Raw genomic sequence first — 26427 nt, 5'->3', positions numbered from 1 at the left:
TCGAGCCACTCTCCCCACTCATCCCACTGCAATACGGGCCCTCACCTCCTCACACCCAGGGCAGAGAAAAGAAGCGTCAGCCACTGCTCTTTCTCCACAGCACCCTCCTACCAGGACTCTCCTCTCCCACTTGCAAAGAATTGAAGTTTCCAGTCTCAAGAACAGAGCTACCAAAGCACAGCTGCAGACCTTCCCTCCCAACAAGATTGCTGCCCTCTAGCTCCACCTAACACTGCAAGGCAATTCTCAATCAACCCAATAAATGAACTCAGATGCAAAGGTAATGATGTGCAATTAAGCCAAGCAAAGGCACATTTCAGCATTGACTCTATGGCTACACTTGCCATGTCTTTGCAGAGTTTTCAGACTATGTTCTATCACCGATTACATTAAGTCATTAACAGGAAGTACAAGGGTAGCTGGTGAGGTTTTACAAACATGGAAGATGTTCCCCTCTCCAGATTGGTTAATCTTATCGTTTTTCTACATTATTAGGTAACCTCGTCTTAACACATTTTCATGTTTTTGAAACTATGTGGAACATACCCATAATACCCATCCTCATTCTTATCATTATTTCACAGAAATGTCTTTAAGAAAACAGTATTTTGATTTGATGGGCTACTCCTCTTGGCCTATAAAGCTTAGGGGTATGATGGGGGAGATGTGCTCGCATTTACAAAGAAAAATCCACACACTACAGTGTGTAGTAAGGGCCATGACAGAGGTTTCACAAGAATCTATGACAATTCAAAACAGCAAATTAAATTACGATTTATTAGGCAAAGTCAGGATTAAAAGAAGAAGTGGTATTTTAGGGTCTTAAAAGTTCAGTAGCAATGTGCCAGGCTGAGAGGACAGTGGCACCATCCAGATGTAAGCGACTGCCCAGGCTAAGATAGAAACTAGAATGTAGAAGAGCGCAGCATGTGTGCGTGTGCATGAGTGTCGCATGTGCTCATAAGGGTCAATACGGGGGCAGAGCAGGGAGGAGGAGCACACTGCTGTGCTCTGTGGAGGGCCTGGAGGGGCCTTGCTAACTAACTTTATCCAACCTAAAGACGAACTACAAAATGTCGTAAGATATACAGAGTCTTTCCCATTCCAAATGTTTGTATAATAAAACATGGGATCTCTATTTCTTCCTTTATTTTTAGGATGATACTCTAGCCAACTGAGCCATCTGGCCAGTTCTTCCTTTATTTTTAAATATATCGGGGTGACACTGGTTAATAAAATTATGTAACCTTCAAGTGTACAATTCTATGACATGTCATCTGTGTACTGCATTGTGTGCCCATCACCCCAAAGTCAGATCTCCTTCCGTCACTTTACACTTTCTGATCCAAATTTGAGCATACTTTGAGAGATATTAAGTTAGTGGTGTCAAAATCCATTCTGTCAATCTATCGTAGTTTTCAAAGACACATCACTGAAATCTGAGACAAGACGAATGAAAGGAGGCGGACTCGGTTCTGCTCTCAGCAGGCAAAGGGTGGTCGTGAGTGCTGCTGGAACAGGTCTGCCTTCCCTGCCAGCACTTACCGGGGCAGCATCCCCCGCCCAACTCCGCATCTCTAGCATCACCAGGTACAATCACAGGATCACACATGTGGGCTCCCAGAATGAATGCCTTTCTTTTACAAAAGGAGTGTGGGAAAAGCACCTCATACGTACACAGGGGAAAACCTCATTTGCCTCCCTGTCTGCTGCTACCCCTTCAGAATAAACAAAGTGAAAATAGGAAGGAGGGTGGGAAACCCTAACAGAATTTCCAAACCTAAGGACAAGGGATAACCCAGTGACAATTTACAGTCGTCTCTCTGGGATTCTCTCTTTCCTCCTCCTCACTGCAATTTCCTGTTACAGACTCATGCTGTCCAGGAAGTAAAATCAAGACTCTAAGACATCAATTATCCTTTGCTACCGACCCCTGAAAACAATGGTCTGGTGTTTTAAAGTTGTGTTTGTATCAAAAAATCTTACTTGAATTTAAAAGTTGAAATCACATGTTAATCCAATACACTGCAGTAAGCTAACAAATATAAACCATAGAAGAATTTTAAAGGACTTCCCTATTATTCAGGCATAGAGGTGAGGGACATGTTAACAGGCAGATTAGACATGATTTACAATTCATAAAGCTGACCATGGATCACTGCAGAAAGTTTTTGACTATGTCACCTGCATTCTGCACATAAACAATTGTCCAATCATTCATATATTTCACCAACAGATATTTATTGAAAATTACTAAGTGACAGACATGTGTTTGGTAGGAATTGAGCACACAGGGGTAAACAAGACAAGATAGGGTTTCTGCCTTAGCACCATAGAACACTGAACATTCAGAGAAAGGAACTCATTAGAAAGACCAGTTTCACAGCAATGTGGCACCCCTACTGCAGGTTCAATATAGGATGGCAGGGGAGTTCACACCACAGACACCTGACTCAGTCTTGTAAGACAATAAAGGAGCTAAAAAAGAAATCACTAAAACACCCCTGAACTGCGTCTTCTACAGCCTGATGCATATCAAGGCTGAAAATTCTCTTACTTGAACTCAAGACCTCAGATAGACCAGATCTTCAGAAAGGTACCCCTAATTGCTGCTACAGTAATTTCCCTTTGGTTTGCACTGCCCTTCACATAAACCCTAGCAGCATCTTGTAGCTGCCATTTTTTGCATTAGCTTAGCTTGGCCTTTCTCTCCCAACCCCCACATGGTCTATTCATTTACCTCCTTGAAACCACACCACTTAGAGGTAATTCTGATGGTGCAAATGAGCATACAGAGACAGCCACAGTGAGCAGATCTGAGAATCCTGTTTTCACATATTGTTATTAACAGTATGCTGTTTCTGAAGTCACAGATCACAGCGTGAGAATTAAACCGAGACATCTCTTTGATGTTTGATGGAAGCTTCTAAAACCAACCTCACTGAGGATGATTTTTTTAAGCTAAAGAATCTATACGATAGGATCGTCAGCCCCTCTAAGACCATGGGGTCTAATTAATTGTCCACGACTTTGTGTAAAAGTCTCTCCAAATGGTCGTATGGCTACAGGACCTGTTGCATACAGTGAGAGATTGCGATCCCTATCCACAATGCTCTGAGCTAATTTAATTTAGTGCCAGGCCTTATTCATCTTGTAACTCAGAGTCTGTACCCTATTACAAGCCTCTCTCATTTCCCCCCACCTCCCAACCTCTTGTAGCCACGAGTCTACTCTCTGTTTATCCTGAGTTTTACTACTGTAATACCGTGCAACCACATAGTATTTGCCTTTCTTTGGCTTTTTTATAACTTAACTTTATTCCCTGAAGTTTCCTCCATGTTTTGTAAATGATATTTTTTCTTTTTTTAAGGCTAAATAATATATCTATTTATCACCTTTGCTTGATCCATTCACCTGTTGACAGACATTTAGGTTGCTTCCAGCCCTTGGCTATTGTGAAGGATGCCGCAATGAACACAGGGGTGCAGACAGCTCTTCAGAAAGGATAACCCTACCTTTGGATATATACCCAGCAGTGAAATTGCTGATGGCTTTTTTCTTTAACTTGGTGGTTTAAACTGGAAGCACAGCTTCATCAAAAACAAAACAAAACAAAACAAAAACCCTACTTTTATAAAACTGGGAAGGAAAAAAATAAGCAATATTTGTTTTCAGAAAAAAGTCAAAGAGATAGCTGACCTTTAAAAAAAAGTCTGTGGGAAAATATTTATATTTACATAATGTGATGGATAATTTTCCACCAATTAGTCATGGATTTTTTTTCATTTTGAATAGAAAAGCCAAAAATACTATAAACAGTTTCCTCGTCAAGAAAGATACTTCTAAAACATGAATTAAAAGTGGTAAGCTCCAAAAAGAAACCTTAGACTAGAAAGAATATGAATATCCCACATGCAGCTTAGAGGATTGGAGAGAAATCAAATTCTAATTGCAATGGGCACACTGAGAGCTATGAAGTCAGCAGTTAAGAAAAATACATTGCCACGTTATTAATAGATCAGGAGCAAATTGCCCCCTTTCTTCTTCTGATTAAAAAGGGAAACCAAGATAAGGCAACATCTAAAGCCTTTCTTTTATTGAAGAAAGAGCCAACATCTCAGCTCCGAATAGAAAAAAAAAATTTATGTATAAATAACTAATCAGTCTGTTTGCCCATCTGCTCTGCTTCCCGGTAATGAGTGTTAATACCGCAGCCCACTGCGGGGATGAAGAAAGGCAGGCGGAACTTGATTCCTGGTTGTGAAGCTTCGGTATCCTCGGGCTACTGTTAACGCCGTTTTACATTCCATTGTGAGCGTTAAAAATAATGCATAGAGAGCTGTCACATTTGCCGCGAGAGTAATCGGGGGAAAGTCAAACCTTCCTGTTACAAGCGACTGCTGGCATCAGAGAGGATACTCGTCCCTCGCCTCACACTCATTTGGTGGCATGACAGGTGACAATATGCGATTATCTCCTAAGAAACAGGAAGCTGGGCTTCTGCTGTCTTTCTGGGAAAACTCTCACTTCCACAAATAATGATTGTACGGAGGTGTCTCTCAGAAACAAGAAAACGTCCTGTGCAAGACAATACATTTCTGCTGGAATTTCTGCAGTGAGAGGTGGGGACGAGAAGGCAAGGTGACAAATGGCAGGAGGACTTGAGTGGGAATGGTCTCAGTTCACACTCCTGCCTTGGGACCAAGGCTGCTGGACTTCCTCTCTCTGACCCTTTCTCTCTGATTCTATGATCTACCTGAACATAGGCCCAAGTGATGCTAAGAATGGAACGACCACTTACGAAGAGGCCATTTCTTACCTGGAACCAATTTACTTACAAACTTTGTTTCAACTTTTACCCAATTAGGACATACTTGCAAACAATTTTTCCCCCCAAAAGTTTCAGGAATCCCTGTGATATCTAAAGACTACCACAATGATGTTTCAGCCCAGGAGTGTTCAACAGTGTTAAAAGTGAAAAATAAAATAAAATAAAATAAACAAAACTTATATCTTCCCTTTCTCCTCTTTTCTGTCCACCTTTTTAATGAATGAAAATTAAATGAATTTTTAAAATATTTCATAGCCCTGCTGGTTGGCTCAGTGGTAGAGCATTGATCCGGTGTGTGGAAGTCCCAGGTTCAATGCCTGGTCAGGGCACACAGGAGAAGCAACCATCTGCTTCTCTCCCCCCCCCCCCCCCCCACTTTTCTCTCTCTTTCCCTCCTGCAGCCAGTGGATTGACTAGCACTAGTTCAAACATTGGCTCTGGGCACTGAGAATAGCTTGGCTGATTTGAGCACTGGCCCCAGATAGGGTTTCCTGAGTGGTTCTTGGTTGGGGTGCATGTGGGAGTCTGTCTCTCTACCTCCCCTCCTCTCACTTAGTGTATATATACATTTCTTGGAAGAAACTAGTTAGAAAAAGCTTGTGAAGTAATTGTTCTTCAGCTAAGGATTTAAGAGTTCAGTGCCTCATCTTGCAACCAAAATCTCTACTCTTGTATTACCTGCATATGTGCTGCTCAGTGATCAAGGCCAACGGCAGAGATTCCTGGGCCTTGGGTTCTCTGTCTTCTTTCTACTTCCAAGACTCAGAATAGCAAGGGTATTTTCAGGAAGTTGTCCACCTGTGTTAGCGGGGAGCCTTTTGTATCATGACAATCATGACAGTGATCTCTTGATGGCAGTGTTGCTTGTTTACCACGTCACTTGGGACAAAACCATGTGATTTCTCTGTCAGTACCCTAATAATGACAGCAGTTCCCCTCTTTTTAAAAATTGTTTTGCAAATCCAGGTAGATAATGAAATGCTTTGGAAAGTGCTTACAAATGCAAGGCAATATTCTTCTGTGCATAATCTGCTACACCAGGTGCAGGGCATTGCCTTTCAAAGTCATGGCCTTTCGCAAACATTGGGTGGAATCAGTTTGCCTACAGGGCTCCTACAGGCAGCCCCAGTGAAAATAAGTGAAACAGATGGAAAGGGAAAAACAAAAATCAAGAAATGACAAGAAACTAAAAATAGAAAAAGTATGAATTCCTTTAAAAGCACAATCTGATTTTAATCTAAACAAATAAGTTATGATCCTTCCCGAATGGCCACTGAAGAACAGCCTGGGTGATCTGCGTGTTGAAATCTATTGTGAAGAACAGATATGCCTCCTGCCCTTGAAGGGCTAGCACTCAGGGCTAACAGATCATAAACAATAAAATAAAACAAAATCCCAATGACTAATGCATACTGCAGGGAAAGAAAGGAGCGGAGATGTTCTTGAAAGTCAGACTATTTCCAGTTAATTAAATTAGTGCTTGCCTCACCTTTATTGTATGCAATGAGAGCTGCAGAACACCCAGCATAATGCGCTGGTCTTAGACCCTCAGTAAGCATTTACCGGTGAGGACAGCGAAACAGATGTCATGTCAACGTTGGCTGTTGAGCGCCTTTAACATCGTAAAGTACAACCAAACTGCAGCTGGCTTAACCCCTTGGAAACTGGACTGTCACTTTCACGGTGCCAAGGACAAGAGTCAGATGCCATTGATCTCTGTCTGATGTGCACAGAGGAAAAGCACATATGTTTTCATCACTCAACTTCACACGAGACTGCTGGGCACCACGTTTTTTTGTTCAGTTCTCTCTCTAAACTTAATTCTGGCCTGGTTCATGTTTCAGCCTTAAGCTGATTATTAGGGTAGAAAAAAAGAGAATATAACCAATAGACACAATAGATATGAATTAGCTAAATAATCAATTAGGAGAAAATATGAAAATCATTTGCAAAGAACAAGACAAGTCTGCTTATACTTTATTTGAAGACTTTAGCATTAGTATTTCAGTATGGATATATTTAATGGTCTCAGAATTATCTACTTTAACCAAGTAATATAGTAACACTTGGAAAAGCTCTGAATCCTAGAAATTGAAAAACAGTGTTTCCCTCCCAAATGAACCTTTCCTCCTTTTCCCCCTTTCCACTAAAATGAGTGGAATCACCCATGAGAGACTGGTGCAGACTGGTCTAAGATCTCTTTCTCTCTCTGTGCTCTGCCTCAGGCCACACTGCGCCAGGTCTGCGGGGAAGTCAGCAATGATCCTGTGACTGAGTGACCCCACCATACCCGCTGGACAGAGAGCTGCTGACTCAAATAAGTGTCGCTAAAGGTAAGCCCCAGCTATCTGAAATTCTGTCTTCTAGAACATGCAAGTGCCAACCAGAACAGCTCGTGATCTGGAAGTGCCCTAAAAACTTAGAGGAAGCAAACAGGTAACAACTTTTTGGCGGTGAAGGCCTTAGTGTCTCTCTCACTCTCGTGCACACACACAGACACACACATGCCATACAAGATCAACAGAGGCAAAGGTTACACATGATATGTTGTGGTTTTGTGAGGGAAGGGAGTTCCGTGGCTTTGGGTAAGTTATAAACTTCACAGTACCCTGGGTCCTCATGTATAAGATGGGACAAGACCACATGAATTTTGAGAGGAGAAGATGAGATGATGTATGTAAAGTGCTTACAACGGTACCTGGCAATTAGAAAACAATTAATACACGATAGTTATTGCCATCATCATCACCATCATCATTATTACTTAATGGGATGGGGATGAAGTTTAAGAAGAAAGGGGCATAGGCAAACGGACTAGGAAGAAGAAATGGTAAGAGAGACGAGAGGTTAACTATGGTGCCTCAGTGGTTCTTAGGAACTGGACCAAAATAATCAAGGAGACCGAACTTTCTGTAGCAAAAGTTCATGGTCCATGCATGGCTCCTGCAAAGAGAGCCCTGGGCAGTGCCTGTGTCCCTGTAGTGTTGGGACCAGGGAGGTCAGCCTCTGTGTGGCATATCCCAGGCCTCTGAAGGCAAAATGCACAAGTCAAAGGCCAGTCAACTCTCTCTAGCTTTGTCACAGCCTCAGTGAAAGTGCAGTTCACATCTTCCTGCTCGTATGTGTTCCTGTGTCTGTCTTCTCCACCAGCTCGATTTCCAAGGTCATGACCATGCCCTCATTATGGTTCTCTATATTCCTCCTGGCAAATATCAGGCACACAGTAGGTCTGCAATAGAGGTTGGGTGAATGAATTCTTTTTTTTTTTAATTTTTATTTATTTATTCATTTTGGAGAGGAGAGATAGAAGAAGAGAGAGAAGAGGGGAGGAGCAGGAAGCATCAACTCCCATATATGCCTTGACCAGGCAGGTCCAGGGTTTTGAACTGGCGACCTCAGTGTTTCCAGGTCAATGCTTTTATCTACTGCACCACCACAGGTCAGGCCTGAATGAATTCTTTTAGAAAACTCTTCTCATAAAGAACTATCAGTGGCTTTTAAGGAGGGGTACTTCTCTTTAGCCCTGTGTCCTAGGTCACATGACTTCTTTCATACCTCACCAACAACTACAAAGATGTTCATCTGAACCATCATAGATAATTTAAAATGATGTATATTATATACTCCCTAAAAAGCTAGAGAGGGAATAATATGTAATATTATACTAGTCTAATGCAATTTGGAAAGCTTTTGGCACTTAACACTATTGGCTCTAATCTGCCTCAGAAAATTACACTAATTATTTATTTCAACAATCATTTTTTAGGGAGGGGGGCTTATTTAGTTCTCAACATTCCATTAGGGAACAAGAAATTCCAAAATGGGTAAAGTTAGCCAGACCTTGATGTCCATTTCCTGACTTTCAGTTAGAATCTAGAGATGTTTAGCAGTGCTTCTAAAACTTACCCATCTGAATAATCAAGGTGTTTTTGATTTGGGGTTTTATGTTGGGTTCTTGGGGGGTTAAATTTAAATCTTTGATCAGCTTTTTAAGACAGAAAAAAATTTAAGAATAATGTCCTTAGAAGACCAAACACAATTTAATTATAAATACCATTTTCAGATAGCACAAATCAATGCCCCTGCAGCCTACCGAGTTTACAAAAACAAAAGCCCCAAAAAGGCACCTCTGTGTTCACGCTGCTCTCAAGAAATGCACAAGACTTTCGGAAACTTCATTGATTTGGCAGAGCGAGGCCAAAAACACATTCTGTGAAATCATCTACTTAAAGAAAACAAAAGTAAGGATCTGAGGGAAGAGACCCAGGAGGACGAAGCAAAGTCAGCCTCTCCTTTCTAATGGACCAGGAGATGCTCTCCTGCCCCATAGCTCACTTACAACTCTGCCTTCCCTCCTCACCCTCCCTCATCTCTGGGGTGATGGCTAGTGGGTTCTGAGATAACAAAAACATCAAAGGGAGAACAAGAAGCTCTTCCCTAGCCTTGATGCTCTTCTTCAGCCACTAAAAAGCTATTAAAGAACATTACAGGGTTACAGGTTATGAGCTAGTATGACCTCATATAAATGTTACCCAAAATTTGTAGTCTACTCTGAAATAATTATTTGAAGTCAGCCCAATGCTCCCCATTTGAAAGTAGCACAATTAGTGAACATGGCGTGTTCTTTCCTACTCATCCAGCAAAATGTACTTAGAGAATGAGCCCAGTGTGACAAGCTTGGAGGGGACTGGACCATGCACAGGAGAGACAGGACTGGGTCCCGCCAACAGGAGATCTCAGTTCTGCACCCAGATGTATTAGCCAGGCCCCCTTGGTCACATTTGGTCCTAGTCTGGCACACGGAAGTTGCAAGTCTGAATAGAGAACTAGACCCAGGTCTTAACGATAAACCCTTTGCTTGGAGAAAGGTATGGCACAGAGTATCACATTTAGGATTTGACCACATTCTATTCTGCCCAGCTGTCATCTCTGTGGGATCTCCAGTGGGTGGCCCAGCTTTGGACCTGAATAGAACAAAGGCACACCCACAAGCTGCTCCATATGGCTGCATCTGGGAGAGCATTGGCCCACCGTCTCCCCTATTACATCACGGCCGTTACTACCCTAGGAAGGGAACTGCTCCAATTCAATTTTCTAATTCCAAGATCTCCCTGAAAATCTAAAAGAATTTTTCGACTCCACATCAAACGCTGTATTTGTAGATTATTTTCTGGACCCGGCCTCTACACCTCTCACTTGTCCGTCCATCATTCTTCCCTTGGCCATATTTCTTTTGGGGATTTTGCTTTTTTGGGACAAGAAAATCTCACAGGGCATTGGTCCTGTAGATATCAGGATGATCCTACTGGCAGTTTTAAAAGTATCAGAACATGATGACAATTGTTAGTAAAAAAAACTATACTTCTCATAACTTAGTAATTATCCTATTGATTTTCTACAACAAAGGCAAATTGTAATTCTTTTTGCAGTGATTCTGTCAGGCCCTTCTCAAGGCCCCAAATCCTCCTGGACTCACTATTGTCTCTGGGGTCAAGCCCAAGATATGTGGGCTTTCAAGCTAGACTTGTCCTCAGGGACCACTGTGGTCAATATACTTAACGTTACAGAGGAGAATACGGAAGGCCAGGGTTTAGGTGACTTACTCACAGTCCGCCAAGTCCCAGACCCATGGACCCCTTCACTGTCACCTCTCTCTACTGCTCTAAGGTAACTGGTATTCTCTTCATCACATCAGGTGGTGGCACAGGCACCCTGCTCCCTCAAGATTCCGCTCAGACACCCGCTCTCTATGGCTTTACTCTTCCGGGAAGAAGCCTTCACATCATTCTTTTCCTCCGTTCCCTTTCGCTCTTTCCTAAACTCTTACTTTCAGAGTCGGTTATTTGGTGTTTCTTAGACGGCTCTCTATAAATAGATACTAAGTGCTTTGAGGGAAGACACCATCTCCTGTATTTGTCCCCCCCAACTGTGTTGGGTGCTAGGCAGAGAACAGGAACTCAATAAACCTCTCCAAAATGGTGAGTGGTGGGCTGGCTTGGTCTTCCTACCTCTGTGCCTGTTACCTGCCCTGTTTTCCTTTCTCACCTTCACCTGGCTAACTTCTATTTCATGTGAGATGTCCCTTCCCAAAAGTCCCAGTGTACCCCATAATTCCCCTGCATAGCCCTCATAGAGTATAGGATTCTTAATTCCCAATTGCCTGTCTGTTGCTTCCACAGGTCTGGAATATCAACTCCTTGAGAGACACAGATTATATGTTTCTTGTTCTTTATCATATCCCCAGCTTCTAACAGTGCTTAGTTCAATATATGTGCTCAAAAAAGAAAGATGGAAGAGAGGAAGGGAGGAAGGGAAGAAGAAAGGGAAGGAAAGAGGGAGAGAGGGAGGGAGGGAGGGAAAAAAAAGTCTCCCAAAGAAAGTTTAAATTCCTTCTGATGAGAGTCAGGGCTTTCCCTCCCCCTCTCCAATCTCATCCAGCTATTGACAGGCGCTGCTCCAGCCCATCCAGTCTCCAGCTACTGACCCCGGAACGATGTTCATCTTCTAACCCTAGCCTTAGCTCAGTTTCACCTGATATAGGAAGCCCTGCCAATTCATCTCTGCCTGTTATTCAAATCTACCCATTCTGCAAGGTTCAGAACAGGTCTTATCTCCTCTAAGAAACCTTGACCGCATGTGTGCACATGACCCATTCATCATCTATATAGTTGTTGTGATATTTCTTCAATTATTTTTCCCGGTCTAACCTGGCCTGTGGGAATCCCCCTCTTTCTGAAGTCAGCATTTATTTTTCATCTAGGAAATAATTATATACACAATCTTGGGACATCTCCCATACCATCGCTTTATATTATTGACTTGTGCGCTTTTGTCTTGGTGTCCTAAATCATTTTTATTCCCAAGGCAAGTCATGCTTTTGGTGTCTTTGATCCTGTTCAATTCTTGGCACAAAGTAGGAGATTAATAAATATTTGTTACCCGACATGTTGGCTAAAAAACAAAAGCGTGCTGGTTGGAAGAACTAGGGACATGATGAAAAAGTAACTTTTTCCAGAAGTGCACTTGAAGATTTCAAATTATTATAGGCTGTTTAAGAGGCCAAATGTTGATAGTATAATTACACCATAATTTGGTAAAATTACTCTCTGAATAAGGTTATTTTTATAAAGAAACGTTTGTCCATACAATAAAAAAACAACAACAACTATGAATAGAAGAGAAAATTAAGAAGAAAAGAAATAAGAAAGAGATAGAAAAACATATACCGGAGTGACAGCTCCACCCCTGTACCTGAGGGGCTTTGTGTAGCTGCAACACCCACAACTGCATCAGTTAACTTATTACAAGGTCAAGTTCACGGCTGACGTACCACCATGGCTTAGAAAGGTCTGCCTAACAACTCCCTGCCCGTAAACAAAACAATTCTCCCAGTGTTGCAAGGGGAGGAGGGGAGGGAGCCCATCTCTTTTTCCTGGTTTGCCAAAAACATTTCCTTATAATTATTTTTTTTTGATGTACTGTGTCTAACTATTTCATTTCATTTATTTTATATCTCACCATGCTCCTCCCAAAAATATGTCATACAGCTGCTTTCAATGTAAATACAAGTTTGGAACACAAATGAGTGTTCAGGATTTAAAAATTCAGGGTCCGGCAACCTAGCTACAGAAAGCCAAGACCACTGAATCTGTCCCCTGCACTGCCGCACACCCACATTCCCCCCAGGACATGGGCCTGCAAACTCGCTGCTCAAATCAGGTTTGGCTGATCACAGATCGATACTGGTCAGCAAGGGAACATCACAAAACACAGGAGCCTTCTGGCTGGGCTCCAACAGCCTGAGTGTCAAGGAATATAAATAGGAAGTGTACACATTACTAGGGACCAGAGCCCATAAAGTGGCCAGTTAAAATTCAGCCCTGGAAAACCCAGATTAGCTAGCGTCTATCACCTGCTAACAAGCAACACCTCGTATACATTTGCTATACTCCAAGCTGAACACAGGGTTTCAGTGGGACAAGCAAACGCACCCATTGCTGGGGAGCATTCTGCCAGACGAAGATGACAAGAGGGAAAGAGAGAGACACTTTAATGTTTTATTTTAATGAATTAGTGAAAGCTGAATTCTCATCTCCAAGACAAATGATGTGAACTAAATGAAGACTCCTTTGAGGATAAGACTCATTTCTGCCTCCCTGCTGTGCGGGTGGCTGGCCATCATCTCACCCACCTTGCTTTAATGGACCTAAGTTTCTGGGCCATTTGTAGTGAAAGTTCCTTCATTTCTTAAAAAACATATATATATATATATATATATATATATATATATATATATATGTATATGTATATATATATGTATATATATATTTTATTGGTTGCCCTTCCCTACCCTACAGTGAAGGTCATGATATAGGAAAACAACATAACGATATGGGTGTGTTTTTTTTTAAATCAACCCTTCCAGCAGTGGCAAAAATAAATGAAACGTGGGAGGCTGTTTATTTGTATGTCAAAGAGGAAGTGAAATTCTCTATAGGGTGACATGATCATTTGCTTTCCCCAATGAAGTAAACAAATCAAATACAAATAAAACAGGAGCCTTCCCCTTCATCAGTCATAGTGTAATGGGCTCTTGCTGGATTAACCAGTCTCTTTCCTTGTTAGACTCCTCCCCCAAAATAAAACAGATGTACAATGACATCAGCAAAACAGCCAAGGATCATCAATCTACGAGGCAGGAAGTGCAGCAGCCAGACTTGCATCGTTTTTAAACATTAGCTGACTCCTCGCTGGTGGCTCTGGCTTTGTTGTGCAGGAAACGGGCTCACCAACGAGACCTGTCTTTGGGTAGCAGCAGTGATCAGGTGAATTTATGGGTAGCAGTGCTCTAGGACATGGGGAACCAAACCTGCCAAAGCTCTCCAGATCAGGTGGCTTAAGGAACAAACTGTACACCCAATGAATCCAATGAGAAGTACCCAGGGGTGCTCCTCTCCCCTCCAACCAACCACCAGTTTATTAGAAGCTGGACACCCACAGCATTCTGTCAAGAAGACCAAAGACAGACTGTGTAAGGCATCAGGGAGCCCTGTCCACTGGCACTAGCAGAGTCCAGTAGGAGAACAGAGCTATCCTGCTGCTTACAAGAAATAAGCCCGTTCAAGCTCCGGTTGGCTGAGTGCTCTGAGGTCCTAAGCAAGAAGCCTGGCCACACAATGAATGACATGGGTGCGGGTGCTCTCGGGTCCTGGGAGGGGGACAGGTGCTGGCAATGAAACTGCCACCTCTCCAGTGATGCTCAGAGGATGGCAGGCACGGGAGCGTCAGCATGTTCTGTAGAGAAAGCAGACACATGGTAGACAAGAAAAATAGAGACAAGGAAGGACGCCTGTCCTCAATGTCCAACAGCGATGGAGAGCTAGGAAATTCAGCGCATCCGAGGAACAAAGACAAGGGCTGTTTCCATACCCTTTCCCGTTTGCCAAGCCTCTCACTCACACCACACGGGCTCTGTCATCTGCCAGGGTCTTCACGCATGAGCCAGATGACCAGTGACAGCACAACGCTAGAGGTCGGTCAAGTTAATCAGATGGAGGATGCCCCTGGAGAGATGATAACGGGGAAATGCCACCTTCAGAAACAGGGAGAGTCACCCTGTTCACATTTCTTTTGCCTGAGAGTCATAGGATTTTACTGAACAACAACAACAACAAAACCAGTAAGTGCATCAGAGCATACCTGAGGGTATTCACTACACCTCCAACCTTAGTACCACTTGCTGGCACACCCACAACTCCATTTTCTGTTGACCGTCTACTGCAACTGCCTTCTACCTGGCATGTAGACATCCACCAGGGGACCCCGTGTCTCCTGCCAACGGTGTCGTTGCTGGAAGGAGCCGAGTGGACTCTGGGGCGTGGGGCCTCACTGCGTGACATTCTCCTGCCTCGTGCTGGCTCCCCCACCCCTCAGCCATTCCTAGCACTACCTTCCAATGCGATTTTGAGTTAAATCTGTAGCGAAGATGTCTAGAGAAATGCAGGGCTGGTTTCCAGCCCACCAGAGAGGAAATGTGATTTTCTCCCGGGGCGCTAGTTCGCTGGGCTTTCTTGGCTGTGGGAGGGGGCTGCGTGTGGAGACCCAGCATGGAAAAGCCTAGAAGAACAACAAAAGAGCAGAGAGAAATGGGGTGTAAGGAAAAGACAGGCTGAGCGGCTGGGGGCGGTGGGGGGAGGAACATGGAAGCAGCCGGAGAAAAAATGCAAGAAATAAAAATCCAAGAGGAGGGAAGGGGGGAGCTTTTATGAGTGCTTTCCCTGGCAGGTCACCCCAACCTCTCAGCTGCTCAAAGCCTACAATTTCAGAAAGCCTTTTGTGATCCGCCCCACCGCCCGCACTCTGCCCACACTGCATGCTCGCTGCCGCTTGCTTAGTGTCTGTCTCCAGAACCAGGCCCTGAGTGACAAATACAGGGACTCTCTTGTTCACTTAAAAAATAAAAATCTGCCCCCAATTCCTAGCAAAGTGACGGATGCGTAGAAAGGTGTGCAGCGCATGTTTGCCAAATACCATGGGTCTTGAAAATGAAGAAGGTGTTACTCAATGGATACCGACCCTAACTCTTCCAGGGCAGCTTCGGGATCTTAAACCGACAGCACAACAAACAGCCATAAAATCCTTTAATACAAGAGGCAAGTCATTCAGTCACTGGGACAGAAACAAGGAAAGCTGCGTGCAGGTTCCTTCAATATTTCACGAGGCCAAATCAGGCACTTCAGACCTGGCACCGATCCCGACGGGTCCAGACTTCACAGTTTGTACGCTCTGATCTCCAAGTGTTAAGGCAAACCTTAAAAGAGGCGGACTTACCCTTGCCCGTCTCCAGGAACAACCTGGATGTTGGGAAAATAAAGCCCGTTCTGTTAGAGTGGTGAACTTCTTAAATATCAGGTTATTTACTAAATAAATTACTTCCCAGACCACCTGCTAATCCTCTTTTCCAGGGAAGAGAGTGGAAGCTGACATGAAAAGTGAGGACCCTGGGAAAGTCTCTCCAATAGTAATATTTCTAAGAAAGAAATCAAGATTCAGAAACAAAAGTACTTCATAACAAACAACACAAGGTGACATCCACTGAAGGCAGTGAAGTAATGCTTAAATTAATATAATTTCTACTAAGATATTCTTTTTTTAAAAATATATACTTAGCTTTATTCAAGGAATGGAAAAACATTTGATAGCATTACCTCTAAAACGAAGAAACTTGATAAAAATACAAATACTACGCCGATTCCTATTTATTTAAGTTTGCCACAAACTCATTTAGGTATGAGTTTATTTCTTACTGTCTTTGAAGTTCATTTGTTTCCTGAAGCAAATTTTTTTTTAATTTTTTTAATTTTTATTTATTTATTCATTTATTTTAGAGAGTTAGAATGAAAGAGAGAGAGAGAGAGAGAGAGAGAGAGAGAGAGAGAGAGAGAAAGGGGGGAGGAGCAGGAAGCATCAACTCCCATATATGCCTTGACCGGGCAAGCCCAGGGTTTTGAACCGGTGACCTCAGTGTTCCAGGTCAATGCTTTATCCACTGTGCCACCACAGGTCAGGCCTGAAGCAAATTTTAATGCCCCTTAAACTCCAAAGTTAGTCTAAGTTCGATTCTTTCCATGGCATACATTTAAAAATGAATGAATTTCATTTGTTATGTTATTTCTCACGTTATGTTATTCATATGTTATGTTATTTCTCATAACTTTGTTATGAGAAAATTTTCAACCTCTTGTGATAACTTGCACCAAGCCAGATTGTTGTAAAAGTCAGAGATGGTGTAAATAAATGAGGACGTTGAGCTGAAACACTTTCAGGGTATTACTTCAAGTTATAGCGAAGTCAAAACCATACCCATTTACTACTCAGTACACGCATGCCAAGCATAATATATAGCTTCTTACTGCTGCAAATAGTCTAGCTCGAGCAGTACATATGTTAACTCCTCTAGAGAAGGTTCCTTTTACTTGTTTCCCCAATGGGACCCAGCACAGACTAATGAATGCCTAGGAGGTTGTAAAAAACCTTCCCCTAGTATCAATCTTTAGTTAAACTCCCCAGCAGAAGCAAATATTAGCAGAAGAAGGACAAAAGGACAAACACCAATAGAACAATCTGTGCTCTGCGCCACAAAACAGTAATACTTCCTCTACCGGGATCACTTGTCGGGCCTTCAAATACCTGGCCCCCAAGCAAAGCTTGTGAGGGCAGGACCAGAGCCCCCTGGGCCATGCACAGGACACTCAGCATCACCTACAGAGGCCTAATTGCGTGGTTCAGAGAACCTAAGCCGTGCAGTCAAACAGATCGGGAAGACTCAGGCTCTGCTGCTTACCTACTACCTCGAAGGCCCAGGCAAAGTTCATCTCTTTAACCTCAGTTCCTCTTCCATAAAAGGCTATAATACCATTTACGTTACAGGAAAGTTCTGAGCTTTTGAAGCGAAGTCTACAAAGCAACTTCCATGATCCCAGCACGGAGTAGAAGTTAGCTATCTCATAAATAAATGAATATGTATCAGGAAGTACATATGCCTTTAAAAGATTAAAAAAAAAAGTCTATTATTGCCTAAATGATCTTTACACTAAGCTTCACTACCATACAAAAGCCTCGGGACACTCAAAGTTGATGCAATCATAACTCCCTTTATCTGCCTATGACAAATCAGATTGAGAATGCAGGAAGCAGGCACACTGACAGCTGGCAAGATACACAGCAAGAGGCACAAAGGAGCCGTGAGCGGATGGAGGAGTCTGGAGGGTCTGCGCAGCGCAGTGCAGTGACAGCAGCTTTCAGCTGACTGAGCCCCTAAACCAGTGTTCACCTGACTGATCGCCAAGAGGTCAGAGTGCTTGCGGCAGACTGATTCCACTCCAGAAGACCAGAGATAAAAATCTATGTAAAAAATTTACATATATATATATATATTGTTTTTCCCAAATAACTTAACTTTATTTTTTAATTGACTTTATTGAGGTGACACTGGTCAACGTAAGTATACAGGTTTCAGGTGCCCAATTCTACTGCACATCTCTGTACACTGAAAAAATGTTTCTATCCACCTAGTTAGCCTCTATTCCCTGCAGCTGGAATCCACATGTGTTCTCATTGGGTTCTCATAGCGTCTTGCTTGCTTCTCCTCTCCAGAGCCCCTCACAGTCTAATTGGTGTAAGTCTATGCATGGGTAGAGCATCAGTACCTTGAAAGCAGGTAACCTGCTTTATTCTGCTTTGCTCAATAAGTATTTGTTGACTATACCAATTTCCCTTTCAAGATGACAGATGCAATTCTAGTCACTTCTATGTCCCCCAACAAGTTCTTTCCTATGAGTAAGAATTAAGTTCAGAATACTCTCTAAATGTCTTCACAGTTTACTACTTCTGCAGCGACACCATCTTCCACTGGAGCTTTTATTTACAACTCTAAAGTATGGCGGGCAGTGTTATCATAATTATAAGGCAAGGGATGGCGTCACACCAAATGAAATGGTCACCATCACCTTCTCTGGGAAGCTTCCCCACATAATTTCTGCCTGGTTTTATCTTCTCTCGCTCCCCAAATGCTCATTCATTCACTTTGTTCAGTAAACATTTATTCTGCCGTGGGCCAGCACCAGACTAGGCACACCTGGACATATACAAGTATACAAATAAAAGTATACTGCTCACAAAAGTTAGGGGATATTTCAAAATGAATACGAAGCTATAAAATATCCTCTAATTTTTGTGAGCAGTATATTTCTCCAATGGAGTGATTGTTAGGGTGCAAAAGATGAGCAAGTAAAAAACCGCATAGAGCCAGCACAGGACCAAAGAGAGGAGATGACATCGCAGAGTGTGCCTGGATGGCCTCAAGGACGACTGTGCAGAAGGGAGGGTCTGAGTTGACACTTGGAGAATTTTAACATGAAAAATATAAAATCTGGGACTTGGGCTATCATAATTGTTTCTAAAGAAGAAAAAAGGGAATATCTTTATTGCAAAAGAATGTAAACACTGAAGAGCCTCAAGTTTCTATCTTAGAAGTAAACACTCTGTATTGCCTTTAGCTATGATAAGGAGATTACCTAATTTGATTAATCAAAGAGAAAGTTAAATTTAAGCAGGAGGCAATAAGGAGATCAGGTGTCATTCTGACAACTCACAGCAAGTAAGAACCAGGTTCAAGTATCTATATCTATATCTATATCTATATCTATATCTATATCTATATCTATATCTATATCTATATCATCTTTATCTATCTCTATATATCTGTCATCTATATCTATATATATCATCTATATCTATATATCTATATCTTTATCATCTATTTATATCTCTATCTATCTATCTATACACAGAGAGAATTATGCAGTTTCTTGATGTGTTTTCAAAGACTATTAAAAAGCTAGAAAGTATCTGGCACTCACTGTCCCTTAATCCCTGAAGTTTCACAATGAAAACTAACAGCTATTTCTTGACGAACAAGTCAAACACGGCAATTATAAACAAATAACCTAATGAAAAACCAGTTTGGGTTGAGCTTTCCTCTGAGATTAAAACCCAACATCGGTGACAGAGTCAGGCAAAGTCAAGGAAGGCTTCAGCATGAGAGAGGACGTTAACATCAGTGTGTTCAGCTAACGAAGGAGAAGACAAAACACTGAAACACGGGTCAATGTTTACCCGGGGTTATTTCCTTTAGGAAAATGAAACATGAGTTTTCTGAGAAAGGCAGATCTAGTCAAAATGTGGCACTACACCATTTATTAGTCAACACTTTAAAATTTTATAGAAAGCAAAGAAGGGATCGCAACACCGAAGCAAAACAACATCAGACACACTGGTTTCTGCTCTACTGCACCCGAGGCAATGGTGCATTTACCTGGGGCTTCACAGTCAATACAGAGTTCTTCCTTCTGCTCCTAGCATCTTGGGAGAAGGGACTGGGCTCAGTTCTGCAAGAGAAGCTTGGCTATAACACAACTCTGGCTTCCTATCCCCACAGTGCTGTGGACTGTGGTCCTCGCCACGTAGAGACATTTCCTAGTGTGCTGCTCAGCCCTAAGATTTTTTTTCTAGAAACAGGTTGTGCCTCCTTATCGGTCAGCTTGTTCACCATTTAGGAGGGAAGTGATCCTGGCTGCACGGAGCCCAGTGGCCTCTGAATGCAGCAATCCTCCCAGTAAAGGATGCCTTCCTTTGACACGAAGTGTCCCTCCCGCTCATGAGGCCAGTGAAAGCTTTTACGGCACAAACAGTGAAAGTGACACAAAGCTACCAAACTTTTAAAGGCTTTAAAAACTGCCCATCGTATAGAGCAATTTATAATAACACTATGCTGGGCCATAAGAAAGACAGGAGCTCAGGAGGGGCCAGGCAGAGTGAGATTAAGCAAGCGAGATAACAGATTCTGCTCCTATCCCTATAACCTGAACAATGTCGCTGATGTGGTGTGACACCATCAATAAAGCGATTCACAGAGTTTCTTTGTGTTCTTTAGCTACAGAAAGGTCAACCAGTTTTCTCTGATTCATCAGCCACATGGACACGCCATGAAAAGGTATACAAATCACAGCCTTCCGACGTGCTCACAATGCACGTGGTGGTTACACCCCTCTCTTGCCACTGGGCCACGTTGGGGTCAGCTGATGTTATGTGAGGCAAGTGTGTCCTTATTTTACAAGCAGAAAAACACAGAGCGTACTTTGGGGGCAACCCTTAATTCTTCTCTTTCAGACAAACAACATTGTCTGATGACCCGCGTCCCGTGGCAACCCCACCAGGAAATGAGGAGTGTGGTTTCCTTTCAGGCAGATAAGAGACCTGGTCTCACACCCACACTTGCAAAGAAGGGGAGTTTTGCTTTGTTCTATGCTTTGGGGACTCTAAGCAAATCTTGTACAAAGGAATAAGCTCTTCATAGGAGACGTGGTGGAAATACCGTCACTCCCACCAACCAAGCCTTCTGTCTTGTCAACAAGGAATAAACTCTCCCCAAGAAGCGCTCTAGAAAACTTTCATCAGGAATATATCCACACTGCACATGCGCATGTCTAACAGGAGTTGAAGAAGCACTGCACACACCACCCGGGAAATTTCATTTGCGTAGCTAACTTTGTGACTTCAGATTTCAACGCTCAAGGCAAAGCAAAAGATTACTTGGGGATTGATTAGCACTTTCATTCATCTCCAATAACAAACTAACACTAATATTTATTCCTGAAAACAAAATTATTTATAAAGGATGTAATTACTCAATGGAATATCTGTTTATGAAGTTCATAAACATGGAAAACTTGAGCTTTCAGATGCTTATAATTCACTAATGCCCTTTTTGTGAACTTGTAACAGATGAGGCCACCAGTGTGTAAGATACTCATTTGGGGGGGATTCTGTTGCTTTTAGTCATTTGTTTTTGAGCATGCCTGAGTTTTAGAGAAGTGTGTGTGTGCAAGTGCGTGTGCGTGTGCGTGTGCGTGTGTGTAGAATTCTTTAGAGCCACAAAGCAGAATATTGCAATTGTTGGGCAGATTGAGATTAAAACCAATGTTCCAAAATTTGGTAAAACTATAAAATGTTTAAAAGAACAGGAACAGCAATTGGTTTTTTATGTGGTTCTTTTTTTCCCTTCAAGTCCTAGCTTTAATAAGCAATTTTTATGTTGATGAATTCAGAGGTTCAATATTTTGGCACCAATACTTCCTAGGGGAGGCTGAGTTCTTTCAGGAGACATAAAAGTGGGATTTAAAAAAAAATGGGGCTGACACATCATGCTTATCGGCTATGGGAAAGAAATAAGGTTGAAGAACAGGAGAAAGCACAGCATAAAAGACAGTGGCTAAGGAGAAAAGAAACAGAAGAATATACACAGCAATGGTGTGCTCTACCATTTGTGTGTGTGTGACAGAGACAGAGACAGAGAGACAGAGAAAGGGACAGATAGGGACAGATAGACATAAAGGGAGAAAAATGAGAGCATCAATTCTTCGTTGTGACTCCTTAGTCCCCTTATTTGTTCATTAATTGCTTTTTCATATGTGCCTTGATCAGGGGGCTACAGCAAAGTGAGTGACCCCTTGCTCAAGCCAGCGACCTTGGGCTCAAGCCAGCAACCACGGAGTCATGTCTATGATCCCACGCTCAAGCTGGCGACCCTGCGCTCAAGCTGGTGAGCTATGCTCGAGCCAGATGAGCCTGCGCTCAAGTCGGGGACCTCGGGGTTTTGAACCTGGGTCCTCCACGTCCCAGCCTGATGCTCTATCCATTGGTCACCACCTGGTCAGGCTGGCGTGCCCTACTCTTAAAGCACCAGGCTCTAGGACCACCTCCAGCAGCCCCTGGCGCCTCTCCATAGGCTCAAGGTAATAACGGACACCCGCCACAAGGATCCTAAAGGCATCAAGAAGACTACACATGGCCCTGGCCGGTTGGCTCAGTGGTAGAGCATCGGCCTGGCATGCAGGAGTCCCGGGTTCGATTCCCGGCCAGGGCACACAGGAGAAGTGCCCATCTGCTTCTCCACCCCTCCCCCTCTCCTTCCTCTCTGTCTCTCTCTTCCCCTCCTGCAGCCGAGGCTCCACTGGAGCAAAGATGGCCTGGGCACTGGGGATGGCTCCTCAGCCTCTGCCCCAGGCGCTAGAGTGACTCTGGTCGCAACAGAGCGATGCCCCAGAGGGGCGGAGCGCCCCCTGGTGGGCAGAGCGTCGCCCCCTGGTGGGCATGCCGGGTGGATCCTGGTTGGGCGTATGCGGGAGTCTGTCTGACTGTCTCTCCCCATTTCCGGCTTCAGAAAAATATAGAAAAAAAAAAAAAAAGAAGAAGACTACACATGCCTGACCTGTGGTGACGCAGTGGATAAAGCGTCGACCTGGAAATGCTGAGGTTGCCGGTTCGAAACCCTGGGCTTGCCTGCTCAAGGCACATATGGGAGTTGATGCTCTCAGCTCCTCTCCCCTTCTCTCTCTGTCTCTCCCTCTCCTCTCTAAAATGAATAAATAAAAAATTTTAAAAAAGACTACCCTATTTTGCATTTCCTTTGATAAAAAGTGTGAAGCATTTCCTAAATTTTAAAGTCTATCATTAAATTTTCAGAATTAAAAATTCTGTCTGTGCTTAAAGAGTTAATTTTCCAAGAAAATTCACTAAAAAGGCATCTCTACTACATCACCCATATGGGTAACTGTTTTGTCTATTTATTATTTGTCTATTTACTATTTGTAAACACAGAGCCCATATCCTGCAACGGAAATATTTAGCCAATAATAGAACACTGATGTAATTATGATGGTAAAGCAGCACTAAAGAGAGCCAAGGTTCTGTATACCCTTTTAATTAATCTTCACCATTATCCCCATATGACATTTTTTCCCTAGGGAACAAAACTTCCACCTTATAAAATGCACCTATAAGAAACACCAGGCTCCATTAACTGATGCCTCCTAAGGCACATATTCGTTCTATCAACTGGCCCTCCCAGTAAACCTGTCTCGCTGTCTGTGACTTTTCTCCTGCCCCTGCTTCAAAAAGACGAACTGTATTTCAACATCTATAGCAAGGTCGTTCCGGCTCATCGTGTGCTCCTGTGCACTACAATTACTCTGCCATTAGAAACAAACGCCAGGTCTAAAAATAAAGCATGCTTTAATTCAAAGTGCAGTAGTACCAGATTTTAGAAAATGAGGGCTCAGATAAATTAATAGGTCTTTCATTATAAAAGTTTATATGCAAAAAACTTTCATCTGAAAACCTGTTTTTAATGTATTTATACACACGTTTGGTGAGTTGACTCAATTAGGATGAATGGACAAGTTAAAAATCCAGCAGTGCTTCCCAGAGGCCAGTCCAGAGACCAGGGACAGTCCTGTGGGAAGTGCACAAATTAAGGGCAACCCGTCAGAATTTCCATAAAACTTTATTGAACAATCATGGGCTGGCTCAAACGTTACCTCTGCTAGGAGGTCTTTCTGCACCCATGGAAGTACTAATCCACCATCTCACTACTGTCCCTTATTGGGTCACACATAACATTACAATCCACATCACGCTACACACAAACAAGCACTATATTCACACACAGGCGAGAAGGAATCGTCTTTGCTTGTAAGAGCTCGCGCTTTACCTCTCTAGGCAGGGACGGTGTGTTCTTGGCATGAACTCTACTGGGTGTTTATTGTGTTTGCCACCCGCTTGAATGAAGCACTTCCCTAATCTTCCTCCTAACAACCTTGGGAGGTGATTAAGAAAGATGAATAAGATAAATATTATATACTCTTCTTTTAGCTTGTATATCGTTCCCTTATTTTTACATGAGGAAATGGGTTCAAAGGTAACGTGATTTCCCCAAAGCCCCCCAGCTAGTAGGTAGGCACCTGGACTCCAGTTCGCTTTGAGGGGTGATGAGGGAGAGGACCGACGGACAGAGGAAAAAGGTTCAAAAGCCTCATGTGCAGAGGCTGACGACTGAGCGCTGGGGCATTTTTCCAGGACTGTCCTCCTGGGGAGGCAGCTCCCCCCTCCCCAGTACAGGTTAAACAAACTGGGATGAAAGGCAAAGGCAGTAGGGAGCACTCCCCCCACACCTGCCCAAAGGCAAGAAATTTTTAACTGAAAGAATTTTCAATTACCAGCTCACTGTAAAAGCAGTGGTTTTCTTCGAATCCCGATGGACAATGCTGTCCATACACAGCCTAACCTCTGATTGGCCTCCTCCCCCCGTGCCAGGCAAGACAGAAGGCTCTAGATGCAGTGGAGCCCAGTGTCCTTTAGGCTCTGTTTGACTTCAGGGGCTGATGCCCCCTTTCGGGGTCTCCAGTCCAACGAGAGCCCAGTCTTGCCCCACCGTCCCTTCTGCAGCTCTAGAAAAGGAGCTAGTGAAAGGGACATGATGCTGTCAAGTCATAGGACCTTAAATACTGTCCCTCCGGGGACAAACAGGGGTTTGGGAAGGAGGGGTCTGGAACCCAGGCAAATAAATCACCAACCATGTAAACAGCAAGGATAATAACTTGGGGTGAAGAACTCACCCAATGCCCCTTTAACAAAACCAAGTTGACAAATCGTCTCTTACAGCTACTGATTTTATAAAAGATTTTTTGCTTTGAGGTCTCCAGGAGCCCTCCGCGGGGGACATGTTCACAATGATTGCTACTGAAGATGGAACTGCCTTCCAGAAGAGAAGGGAAGAAAGGTAACAAGGTATTTATCGACTTGCTAGCCGGGGAGTACAAAATCCGGCATCCAGGGGCACACAACATTTTGGATTCCAAAACCAGATAACTATTCACATCAAAATAGCTACTGCACTCCTCGTTCCAAAAACACTTAAAAGCAGGTTAGGTAAGATCTAACATTACTTATAAATAATCTTACCTGGAGCGACTTAACGCGGGGCACACAGGAACAGCCCACAGAAATAAAATAAATTTGCACGTGAGGAGAAAAAAATGCTAGGACGCTGATTAAGGATTTAGCACCTAAATCTCAGGGATGATCTTGCAAGCGGGGGAACTCCGGTCAGGAAAATACACAGTCAGATTCTTTATTTAGCTGCTTTGTTTGTGGTTTACTCCAAATTCGAAGCCCAGCCTATCACTATTGTTATTACAAACCTCAAACTGTAGTACTTCACATACAGTTAGACAGAATGGGAGAACAGAGCAGAGATAAAACAAATTAAGATGTCGCATTTAGCGTTCAATTATTTAATGCGTTGATGATTTCAATGGTCATCTGAAATACTGGCAACTGCCACACAGAGCGCCAACCATCCCCAGCCACACGTTAGTGGAAACTGATAGGCCAGTTGGCATATTCTCTTTTTTTCTTTTTTTTTTTTGTATTTTTCTGAAGTTGGAAATGGGGAGGCAGTCAGACAGACTCCCGCATGCACCTGACTGGGATCCACCCGGCATGCCCACCAGGGGGCGATGCTCTGCCCATCTGGGGCGTTGCTCTGTTGCAACCAGAGCCATTCCAGTGCCCAAGGAGGAGGCCATGGAGCCATCCTCAGCACCCGGGCCAACTTTGCTCCAATGGAGCCTTGGCTGCGGGAGGGGAAGAGAGAGACAGAGAGGAAGGAGAAGGGGAGGAGTGGAGAAGCAGATGGGTGTTTTTCCTGTGTGCCCTGGCCGGGAATCAAACCTGGGACTCCTGCACGCCAGGCCGAAGTTCTACCACTGAGCCAACTGGCCAGGGCCAAGTTGGCATATTCTTTTGATTTAGAACTCCTTCCTCCTCCCTCCCCCCCCATGTACACAGATATGCTTTGTTCAGCACAGAATGTATCCAGGAGGATGGAGATAAAGATCAACCGTAGACAAATAAAATTTTAACCTTAATAATCAAGTAAGTAGGTTAGGGTCCTGACCTTATTTCTAGATCTAATAAAAATTATGACCCAGAGAGCAAAAATAACTTTCCCCATCACTTCAATCACGGGATTAGAGCCAAACTGCTAAATGTCACATAGGGAAACTAACGACCCATTGTAAGTAGAGCTCTAACCATTCCAGCTCCCCAGGGCTGCCTTGTCCTTAGAGGCTGTCAGCCAAAGGGAGGGGTCGCCACCAGTTATGAGGGGTGATTAATGGTAAACATTTTGTAGA

At 43.3% G+C, this 26427-nt stretch overlaps 1 protein-coding gene across 1 annotated transcript in view; it reads right to left on the bottom strand.

Moving 5' to 3' along the window:
- Positions 1-26427, bottom strand: part of C2H1orf21 (chromosome 2 C1orf21 homolog) — a 202122-nt gene that overhangs the window by 132107 nt on the left and 43588 nt on the right. The window lies entirely within an intron of this gene.

The sequence above is a fragment of the Saccopteryx bilineata genome, chromosome 2 (assembly GCF_036850765.1).
Source record: "Saccopteryx bilineata isolate mSacBil1 chromosome 2, mSacBil1_pri_phased_curated, whole genome shotgun sequence".
In the NCBI taxonomy this organism is placed as follows: Eukaryota; Metazoa; Chordata; class Mammalia; order Chiroptera; family Emballonuridae; genus Saccopteryx; species Saccopteryx bilineata.
Note: the sequence above shows the minus strand (reverse complement) of the source record. Positions and strands in the feature narration are given on the sequence as shown.